Source organism: Salvelinus sp. IW2-2015, unplaced genomic scaffold (assembly GCF_002910315.2).
Source record: "Salvelinus sp. IW2-2015 unplaced genomic scaffold, ASM291031v2 Un_scaffold6402, whole genome shotgun sequence".
Classification (NCBI taxonomy): Eukaryota; Metazoa; Chordata; class Actinopteri; order Salmoniformes; family Salmonidae; genus Salvelinus; species Salvelinus sp. IW2-2015.
This window is the reverse complement of record NW_019947664.1, coordinates 11,883-20,513: the sequence shown is the minus strand read 5'-3', so window position 1 is coordinate 20,513 and position 8,631 is coordinate 11,883. Positions and strand designations below refer to the sequence as shown.

Genomic DNA, 8,631 nt, shown 5'->3' with positions numbered 1-8,631 from the left:
CTTATAGATAATGCTGATGATGTGATGTAGGAACTACTAGTAACCAGCTGTGGTTCCAACTATGATGCACAGAAAGACACTCAGCTTTTCTCTCTTTTCTCCCCCGCTCACTATTCCGCTCAGTAATCCTTATATAGTTCTCTATATAGTACTATAGTACTCTTTCAGTACACACACTGCTTTCACTCAAAGGCTGCACCCTAATCCTTATATAGTGCTCTGCCCTATGGGCCCTGGTCTAAAGTAGTGCACTACCCCTATGGGTCCTGGTCTAAAGTAGTGCACTACCCTATGGGTCCTGGTCTAAAGTAGTGCACTACCCTATGGGCCCTGCTCTAAAGTAGTGCACTACCCCTATGGGCCCTGGTCTAAAGTAGTGCACTACCCCTATGGGCCCTTGTCTAAAGTAGTGCACTAACCTATGGGCCCTGGTCTAAAGTAGTGCACTACCCTATGGGCCCTGGTCTAAAGTAGTGCACTAACCTATGGGCCCTGGTCTAAAGTAGTGCACTACCCCTATGGGCCCTGGTCTAAAGTAGTGCACTATCCTATGGGTCCTGATCTAAAGTAGTGCACTACCCTATGGGTCCTGATCTAAAGTAGTGCACTACCTTATATGCCCTGGTCTAAAGTTGTGCCCTACCCCTATGGGTCCTCGTCTAAAGTAGTGCCCTACCCCTATAGGCCCTGTTCTAAAGTAGTGCACTACCCCTATGGGCCCTGGTCTAAAGTAGTGCCCTACCCCTATAGGCCCTGTTCTAAAGTAGTGCACTACCCCTATAGGCCCTGTTCTAAAGTAGTGCACTAAATAGGGAATAAGGTGCCATTTGGAACGTATCCACTTGTTCAACAGTCTCTTGTCTCTTTTACCTCAAATAACTTTGACAACAGCCTTAACAGCGTTTTCAGGACCAATGCATCTGCAATGGAGGACGTGTAGAGAGGAACTGCATTGGCCGAAGTGGAACAAAGTGAATGATGAAGGGCTTGGAATACAAGAGCATATGAAGTGGCCTGTTCCTTAACCTGGGCTGAGTTGACGTGATATATAGGAGGTAACCTGGGCTGAGTTGGCACCCTATCCCCTACATAGTGCACTACCCTATGGGACCTGGTCAAATGGCACCCTATCCCCTACATAGTGCCCTGGCCAATTTCTCCCTATTCCCTACATAGTGCACTACTCTATGGGTCCTGGTCAAAAGTAGTGAGCTATATATATGATGTGATTTGGGATACATGCAGAGTCTGAGTTTTCACACTGTAAGCATTACTCGAAATTGAAGGTGTCAAGCAGCAAAGTTATTTCCAAACCGCAGTGAATTGTCTTACCAAGGTAAAAGTGTCTCTGTGGCTGCTACACTTCCTGAATTCCCCACAGGAAGTGTGATGCTGTGTAGCACTCAGCTATTTCTACCAAAATGAAAGTATATCTCTTATCTTTATCTAATCTAATCTATTCTTTATGTCATGTCATCTTATCTTATCTTTATCTAATCTATTCTTTATGTCATGTCATCTTATCTTTATCTAATCTATTCTTTATGTCATGTTATGTAGTCTTATCTTCAGCTTTATTTTATGTTATCTTATCTTTATGTTGTCTTATCTTTATGTTATCTTATCTTATGTTATCTTATCTTCACCTTTATCCTATGTTGTCTTATCTTTATGTTGTCTTATCTTAGTCTTATCTTATTTATCTTATCTTCACCTTTATCCTATGTTATCTTTATATTTGTCTTATCTTCATGTTATCTTATCTTTGTTATCTTATCTTTATCTTATAGATTAAATGAAATACATATTTGTATCATAGATAATAGAAAACAATGGAATGGCAATACTTTATTAATGTTGTCAATCAATGTTGTTTTCCAAAATGGTTTGTCAAAATGTTTATTGGGATGGATTTGATTAACTCTTCACGAAGGGTTAAATGATCAACTGACAGAGAGATACAAGTTATTTCTGTCCAACCACAAAGGAGATTACTTGTCATCATACTGCTGATGTAACTGATACCCACATAGGCCTGTCTTCCAGTCAGTCAGTCACTGATTATAGAAGGAGAACTGTTTCCTCCATCAGTCACTGATTATAGGAGGAGAACCGTTTCCTCCAGTCAGTCACTGATTATAGAGGAAACTGTTTCCTCCAGTCAGTCACTGATTATAGAAGGAGAACTGTTTCCTCCAGTCAGTCACTGATTATAGAAGGAGAACTGTTTCCTCCAGTCAGTTACTGATTATAGAAGGAGGACTGTTTCCTCCAGTCAGTCACTGATTATAGAAGGAGAACTGTTTCCTCCAGTCAGTCACTGATTATAGAGAGGGACTGTTTCCTCCAGTCAGTCACTGATTATAGAAGGAGAACTGTTTCCTCCAGTCAGTCACTGATATTAGAAGGAGAACTGTTCCTCCAGTCAGTCACTGATTATAGAAGGAGAACTGTTTCCTCCAGTCAGTCACTGATTATAGAAGGAGAACTGTTTCCTCCAGTCAGTTACTGATTATAGAAGGAGGACTGTTTCCTCCCCAGTCAGTCACTGATTATAGAAGGAGAACTGTTTCCTCCAGTCAGTCACGATTATAGAGGAGGATGTTTCCTCCAGTCAGTCACTGATTATAGAAGGAGGACTGTTTCCTCCAGTCAGTCAGTTCTGAGAGAAGGAGAAATGCAGATTACTATGTAGGATAATGTATAGAATGGATCCATGACATGACTTGCGTATCTATTACTGTATGTGGTGGAAATGGCTTCTATATTTCATACAGCAACACAATTACAGTAATCTAATGTTCTTCTTTAATCTGTCTTATTTCCCCCTCTCTCTCTCTTCTTCTCTCTCTCTCTCTTCCTCACTCCTCTCTCTCGCCTCTCTGTCTCTCTCTCTCTCTCTCTGTCTCTCTCACACACTCTCTGTCCCTCTCTCCTCTCGCTCTCTCTGTCTCTCTCACACACTCTTTGTCCCTCTCTCTCTTCCTCACTCTCTCTCTCGCTCTCTCTTCTCTCTCTCTCTCTCTCCTCTCTCGCTCTCTCATCTCTCTCTCTCACTCTCTCTCTCGCTCTCTCTGTCTCTCTCACACACTCTTTGTCCTCTCTCTCTTCCTCACTCTCTCTCTCGCTCTCTCTGTCTCTCTCTTCCACTTCTCCTCGCTCTCTCTTGTCTCTCTCACACACTCTTGTCCCTCTCTCTCTTCCTCACCTCTCTCTCTCGCTCTCTCTGTCTCTCTCTCTCACTCTCTCTCGCTCTCTCTGTCCCTCTCTCTCTCACACTCTCTGTCCCTCCCTCACTCTCTCTCTCCCTCATTCTCTCTTTCTCTCTCTATCTCTGTCTTTCTTTCTCTCCCTCCACATTTCAAATCAGATTATAACATAATACCACTAGGGGGAGTAAATCCAAGCAAATGAGACACCTTGTCGTTCCACATGGTTGAAGACCAGTAGATTCACAAGGCTGAAATCTGAGCACTACTTTCTCACAGGGTACATTACAAATGGCACCTTATACCCTACAGAGTGCACTACTTTGAGTGCACTACTTTGTGCTATAAAGGATATAGGGTGCCTAGTTCAAGACAATGCTGATTACCTATTAAATCACAAGATGCAGTGATGGGTGGAATTGATTGGGTTACACGTCACAAACGGCTGTTTCTCATATAGTATTGGGTTCATGAGTGATTGGATTTGTCAGGTGGTTAATGTGTAAATCAGGAGGTGACGGGACAAGTGAGAACGAGAGGGGGGGTGACCTGGGGAGTTCTGAGGTAGTGGAACGCATGAGAAAGAAACATCTCCTTTATAATAAAGCATCTGCATATCGTCGTATTTGCGTAGCGACAAAGAGCAGAAGAGTTGAGGCTCTTACTGAAGTTGTACACGTGGGGAACATTTTTAGTAGCCAAGGATCCGGAAAAAAAAATTGTATTTTTATCAACGCATTTCATGCAATTCTATGTCATTTTACACATTTAAGAAGGTGAATATTACTTATGCAATCACCAGAGTTACATTAATTTCCAATCAAACGCTGCGTTTGCDTTGCAGCATTGCGTTGCAGAGACAGTTGCCGAGCGTTCAGTGTGGTGCATTCGTTGGATTTATCGAACGTATGCGTCAAACTGAATGCGTTGACGGCTTGACAGAAATGGTATCAGAAGGTGATTGTTGAACTATTGTTGCGGACATTTCCAGATGAAACTGCGTCATATTTAGCGAAATAAAATCACTGTTGGTGTCTTCGAAGCGTGACAGATTTGCTGCGCGTTCCCGACTGTAGAGTTCCTTGTTATTGGGCTACAACCACAGCTATTTAAAAAAAGATATATATATATATTTATCCTCTGTGGCTAAATGATAGGCCTTCTCGTGGTGTAGTAGCCTATTCTGAATGATTTAATTTATTTCTAACAGACAGCAGTAATTCTTTAACTTTGGCAAATGTATTTCAATTTATCAGAGGTGCTGCAGTTCCTTCAGAACCCTTTGCGCGATTCTATAAGGAATTAAATGATGAAGTGCATCGCTGGAGAGATGAGAGTTGCAGGTTCATATCTACCAGAGCAGAGAGGGAGAGAGATCAGAGAAAAGGAATCTCCTTCTAGTTATGTGAGAGATACTGGCGCAATGTTCACACAGCCACGCGTTTGTCTCAAACATAGGTTACCAATTCATAAAATCATAACCCGGTTTACCCAGAATCAACTCATAGAATATTAGCCTGGGCTGAAAATCTACTTTTTCAGATGTTTTTCTGTGGGGCCGGAGAATTAACAAAGAAGCAACTTCAATAAACGATCGCTTTTGTTAAGAGTGTTGACATTGCAAAAAGTGAGAGAAAAAAAAGTTTCATGCAACAAGAGGTTCCGGAAACAAACATTCCAAAACTGAGAGGCTCAAATTAAGCACTGTGATTCAAATCAAGTCACTATTGAAATGTAAGCGCTCAGGAATCGTTCCTTCCTGATTCCCTCCTGAAAATCACGGGATTCAGAAAACTCCTAATTTTAGAAATAAAATTGTATTTTATTTTGATAATCAAAAGGCAGACAGATATTTGGTATAAAAAACATTCACTTAAACAATACATTAAATATGACGTGTAAAGACAAAGGTGATTCTAAAAAATATAATTTTGAACACAACTGTGTTCACCTGTCACAGACAATAACATCCTCATTTATATGAAAAATAATAACAATAAAATAATATTATATAAAACAATAAATATTAACCTAAGTAAATATAATTGAAAAAAACATTTAAGAAAATAGACTTTTCCTATTTTAATACTAAATACTGCTAAAATCCTACATTGAGTAGATATGATTCAAAGCTTTGACAATTGCAGTGTTCTTGACATAGGAGAGATGTATCTTTTGTAAGGACTAGATGAAGACTAGACCTGGACTAAAGGGGCTTTCAATGGAGATACTCCACTCACTATGTTTTCCATCCAGTCGTTTGTATGCAAAGATACTGCATCAAAACATTACATTGGTAGGGCTTGATTGAACCTGGACGGCAGGAAGCCTAGTGGTCAGAGCATTGGGCCAGTAACCAGCAAGTAACCTAGTGGTCAGAGCGTTGGGCCAGTAACCAGCAGGTAACCGTGGTCAGAGCGTTGGGCCAGTAACCAGCAGGTAACCTAGTGGTCAGAGCGTTGGGCCAGTAACCAGCAGGAGCCTAGTGGTCAGAGCGTTGGCCAGTAACCAGCAGTAACCTAGTGGTCAGAGCGTTTGGCCAGTAACCAGCAGGTAAACTAGTGGTCAGAGCGTTGGGCCAGTAACCAGCAGGTAACCTAGTGTCAGAGCGTTGGCCAGTAACCAGCAGGTAACCTACTGGTCAGAGCGTTGGACCAGTAACCAGCAGGTAACCTTGGTCAGAGCGCTTGGGCCAGTAACCAGCAGGTAACCTAGTGGTCAGAGCGTTGGGCCAGTAACCAGCAGGTAACCTAGTGGTCAGAGCGTTGGGCCAGTAACCGAATGGTTGCTAGACTGAATCCCCGAGCTGACAAGGTAAAAACCTGTTGTTCTGCCCCTGAACAAGGCAGTTAACCCACTGTTCCTAGGCCGTCATTGAAAATAAGAACTTGTTCTTAACTGACTTGCCTACTTAAGGGTGGGTTGGTGGAAGACTACTGGCATTTATCCATTGACCTTTCCTTTCTCTCTCTCATGTCACTGATCCACAGGAGGACGGTCTTGAACTCTCCGATGGCCTTGAAAGTCCCGTTGGTGTCCAGCTGCCAAAAGAGGGAATGAATGGTTAACAAKATATCATAAACACACTCTACTATTGGATACTATAGTTATAGAGGATGGAACTGATTGGATACTATAGTCATAGTGGATGTAACTGATTGGATACTATAGTCATAGGGGATAGAACTGATTGTGAATGCACATAGGTGCAGATAAGAGTTCAATCTCAGGTAAATGTCAACAGTTGAGGAATCATTAAAACAGATCAATTAGATCTAGAGATGAGTTTTGTTTTGAGCTGTGTGCCTTTGCCATAAAGCACCGTGATGAGATGTGTAAGAGGGTTGGATAAGTCATATTCACCTTCTTAAATGTGTTCTCCATCTTCCTGATGGTTGTCTTGGTCCATGTTGGTCTAGTTGGGCACTCCACCAGCTGGAGAGAGGAAGAACGGTCAGTTGTCTTTCCTGTTTGTCTGTGCGTCTATAATATCTTACAATAACATGGGTGGGTGATCAGTGTGTTCTGCAGGTATACAACTATATCCATCCTGCTCGTCTACAGGACAAGTGCCTGGAAGAACCTTTTGAGTTGCCTCACAGGCCGAACGTTTCCAGTTGAACCTGGAACCTCTGAAAAGGGTCTTCGAGGAACCCCTGTGTAAATGTTGGAGCCAGAACCTTTTTGTGATGGGAGGGGTTCCATTTTGAGCCTTTTAATAATATATTGTAGAGGTGACAGCCAATCAGATTGGAGGTGGGGCTGATTGGAGGCTTTCAGACAGTTATTTTTGGGCACCTGTTAGTGGAAATGTAGTTCCTGTTCATCATGTTAAAATTAATTAAAATGTACCTTGAATATTTATGACTATTACATATTATAATATTCATAATATTAACATTGCTGATTACATACAGTAATAAAGTGGTAACTAGTCCAACTTTGGGATTTGCATAGTCTCTTGAGGAACTCCTACACCTCTGTTAGTCTCGTTGAAGCTACACCACTGTCCAGTGCTTAACCTTAACATGTGATGACAATACAACAGAACAGATGAACAGAAATGWCATTTCCTCTAAGAGGTGATCAGAAAAAGAACTATCTTAAAGTTCAATACTCACACAAGATTGCACATCTGTTCCCAGCCTTTCCAGAAGATTCTCAAAGTGTTTGGGGTACAGACCTTCCAAAGATTTCTGGTTGAACACGTTGGCATGATTGACATCCAATATCTTGTTGATTTCCCAGATGCCAAGTTGTTTCTAAAAAATTAAAAATGAAAATAATTCAAGTTTTGTTGTTGCTCTTACTCTACTGTTTAATAAAATGCTAAAGTAGTTCAGTAACAGTCTATCTTTTGATTTATAAATATGATTTATAAATATACCTTAGCACAAGTTGTACAGATTTTGGGCAGAAGTCTTTCATATATTTTTCTGGGGAACGTCTGTAACAAAATACATTTCAATGAATACTACGCACATAACAATATTTATTTCATGATTTGAAACAGAATGAAAACAGTTTTCTACTTACTGGTAAAGAGTTTGTGAGAGTTTCTGTTTGTTTGAGTAATTCTTGATCAGCTGAGAGACCGTCCGTTGGAGACAGTTTGGTCTGTCGCGTCGTTTCCCGCCATGAGCACGTCCAAGGTGTCCAAACATCAGCAGAACAACCGTCACCAGAATCACAGCGCGCATCTTGTCGGTCTTATGTTTAGAGTCGTAATAACGGCGAAGAGAAGAGCAGAGTAGCAGAACTGTAGTTTGACAGTCTGCACCGGTTCTTCCATGTTATATACCCATCATTCACCTTTCAAAAATTCCCACAGTCGAATTGATGCTTAAAATGTAACCGCATTTCGTTAGCGCCAAATTTCCATGGAGTGGCCAGCACAAGACGCATTGGTGCTGAGCTTGCGTTATCTCTCTTTCAGATCTACGATGTCCTGCGGTTAGATTTGTTTGTTGTGGTTTTGCGTTCTAGAGAGAGTTTACCACTTCGAGATTACTGGATGGATAAAACGAGGTTGCAGGGTCATGATTGGGGTATTCCCCCGTCAAACAGCTGTAGTTCCATTGACGTTAAGGAGAGATGCGTCTCTGAGTATCTGAGGCTCTATATCCAGTATCTCCTTGAGATCTGCTGTTCTGTAGGCTTCTATACTGTGCTCCTCTCTACTAAATGTCTACCTGACCCATCATGTGCTTAATAGCTTACTTTCTAAACTGTTATTGTAATATCATAGTAAATATGCCCTTTCTGGGAAATAACTTAGAGAAGAAGATTCCATTTTGTTTTTATGACTTGTAATGATTCTACTACTGAGAATTGATTATTATTTGTTTTAAAAACATTGTTTATTTTGTGTCATAATTTAAAACACTCAATTAAGATTTTACTGATATCATTCATACTATAC

The 8,631-nt window shown here is 41.1% G+C and overlaps 2 long non-coding RNA genes across 2 annotated transcripts in view; one reads left to right on the top strand and one right to left on the bottom strand.

Moving 5' to 3' along the window:
• Positions 1–1,074, top strand: part of LOC139026935 (uncharacterized) — a 1,837-nt gene extending 763 nt beyond the window's left edge. Inside the window, exon 3 of the long non-coding RNA XR_011478926.1 lies at positions 1,053–1,074. This is a non-coding gene — a long non-coding RNA (uncharacterized lncRNA). The remainder of the gene's footprint in view (positions 1–1,052) is intronic.
• A 4,828-nt stretch (positions 1,075–5,902) lies between these two features.
• LOC139026934 (uncharacterized) lies at positions 5,903–8,396 on the bottom strand. The gene is made up of 5 exons (XR_011478925.1): positions 7,746–8,396; positions 7,597–7,656; positions 7,331–7,471; positions 6,573–6,644; positions 5,903–6,250 (listed from the first exon to the last, which is right to left on the bottom strand). It is a non-coding gene; the product is annotated as an uncharacterized lncRNA (long non-coding RNA).
• Positions 8,397–8,631: the final 235 nt, after the last annotated feature.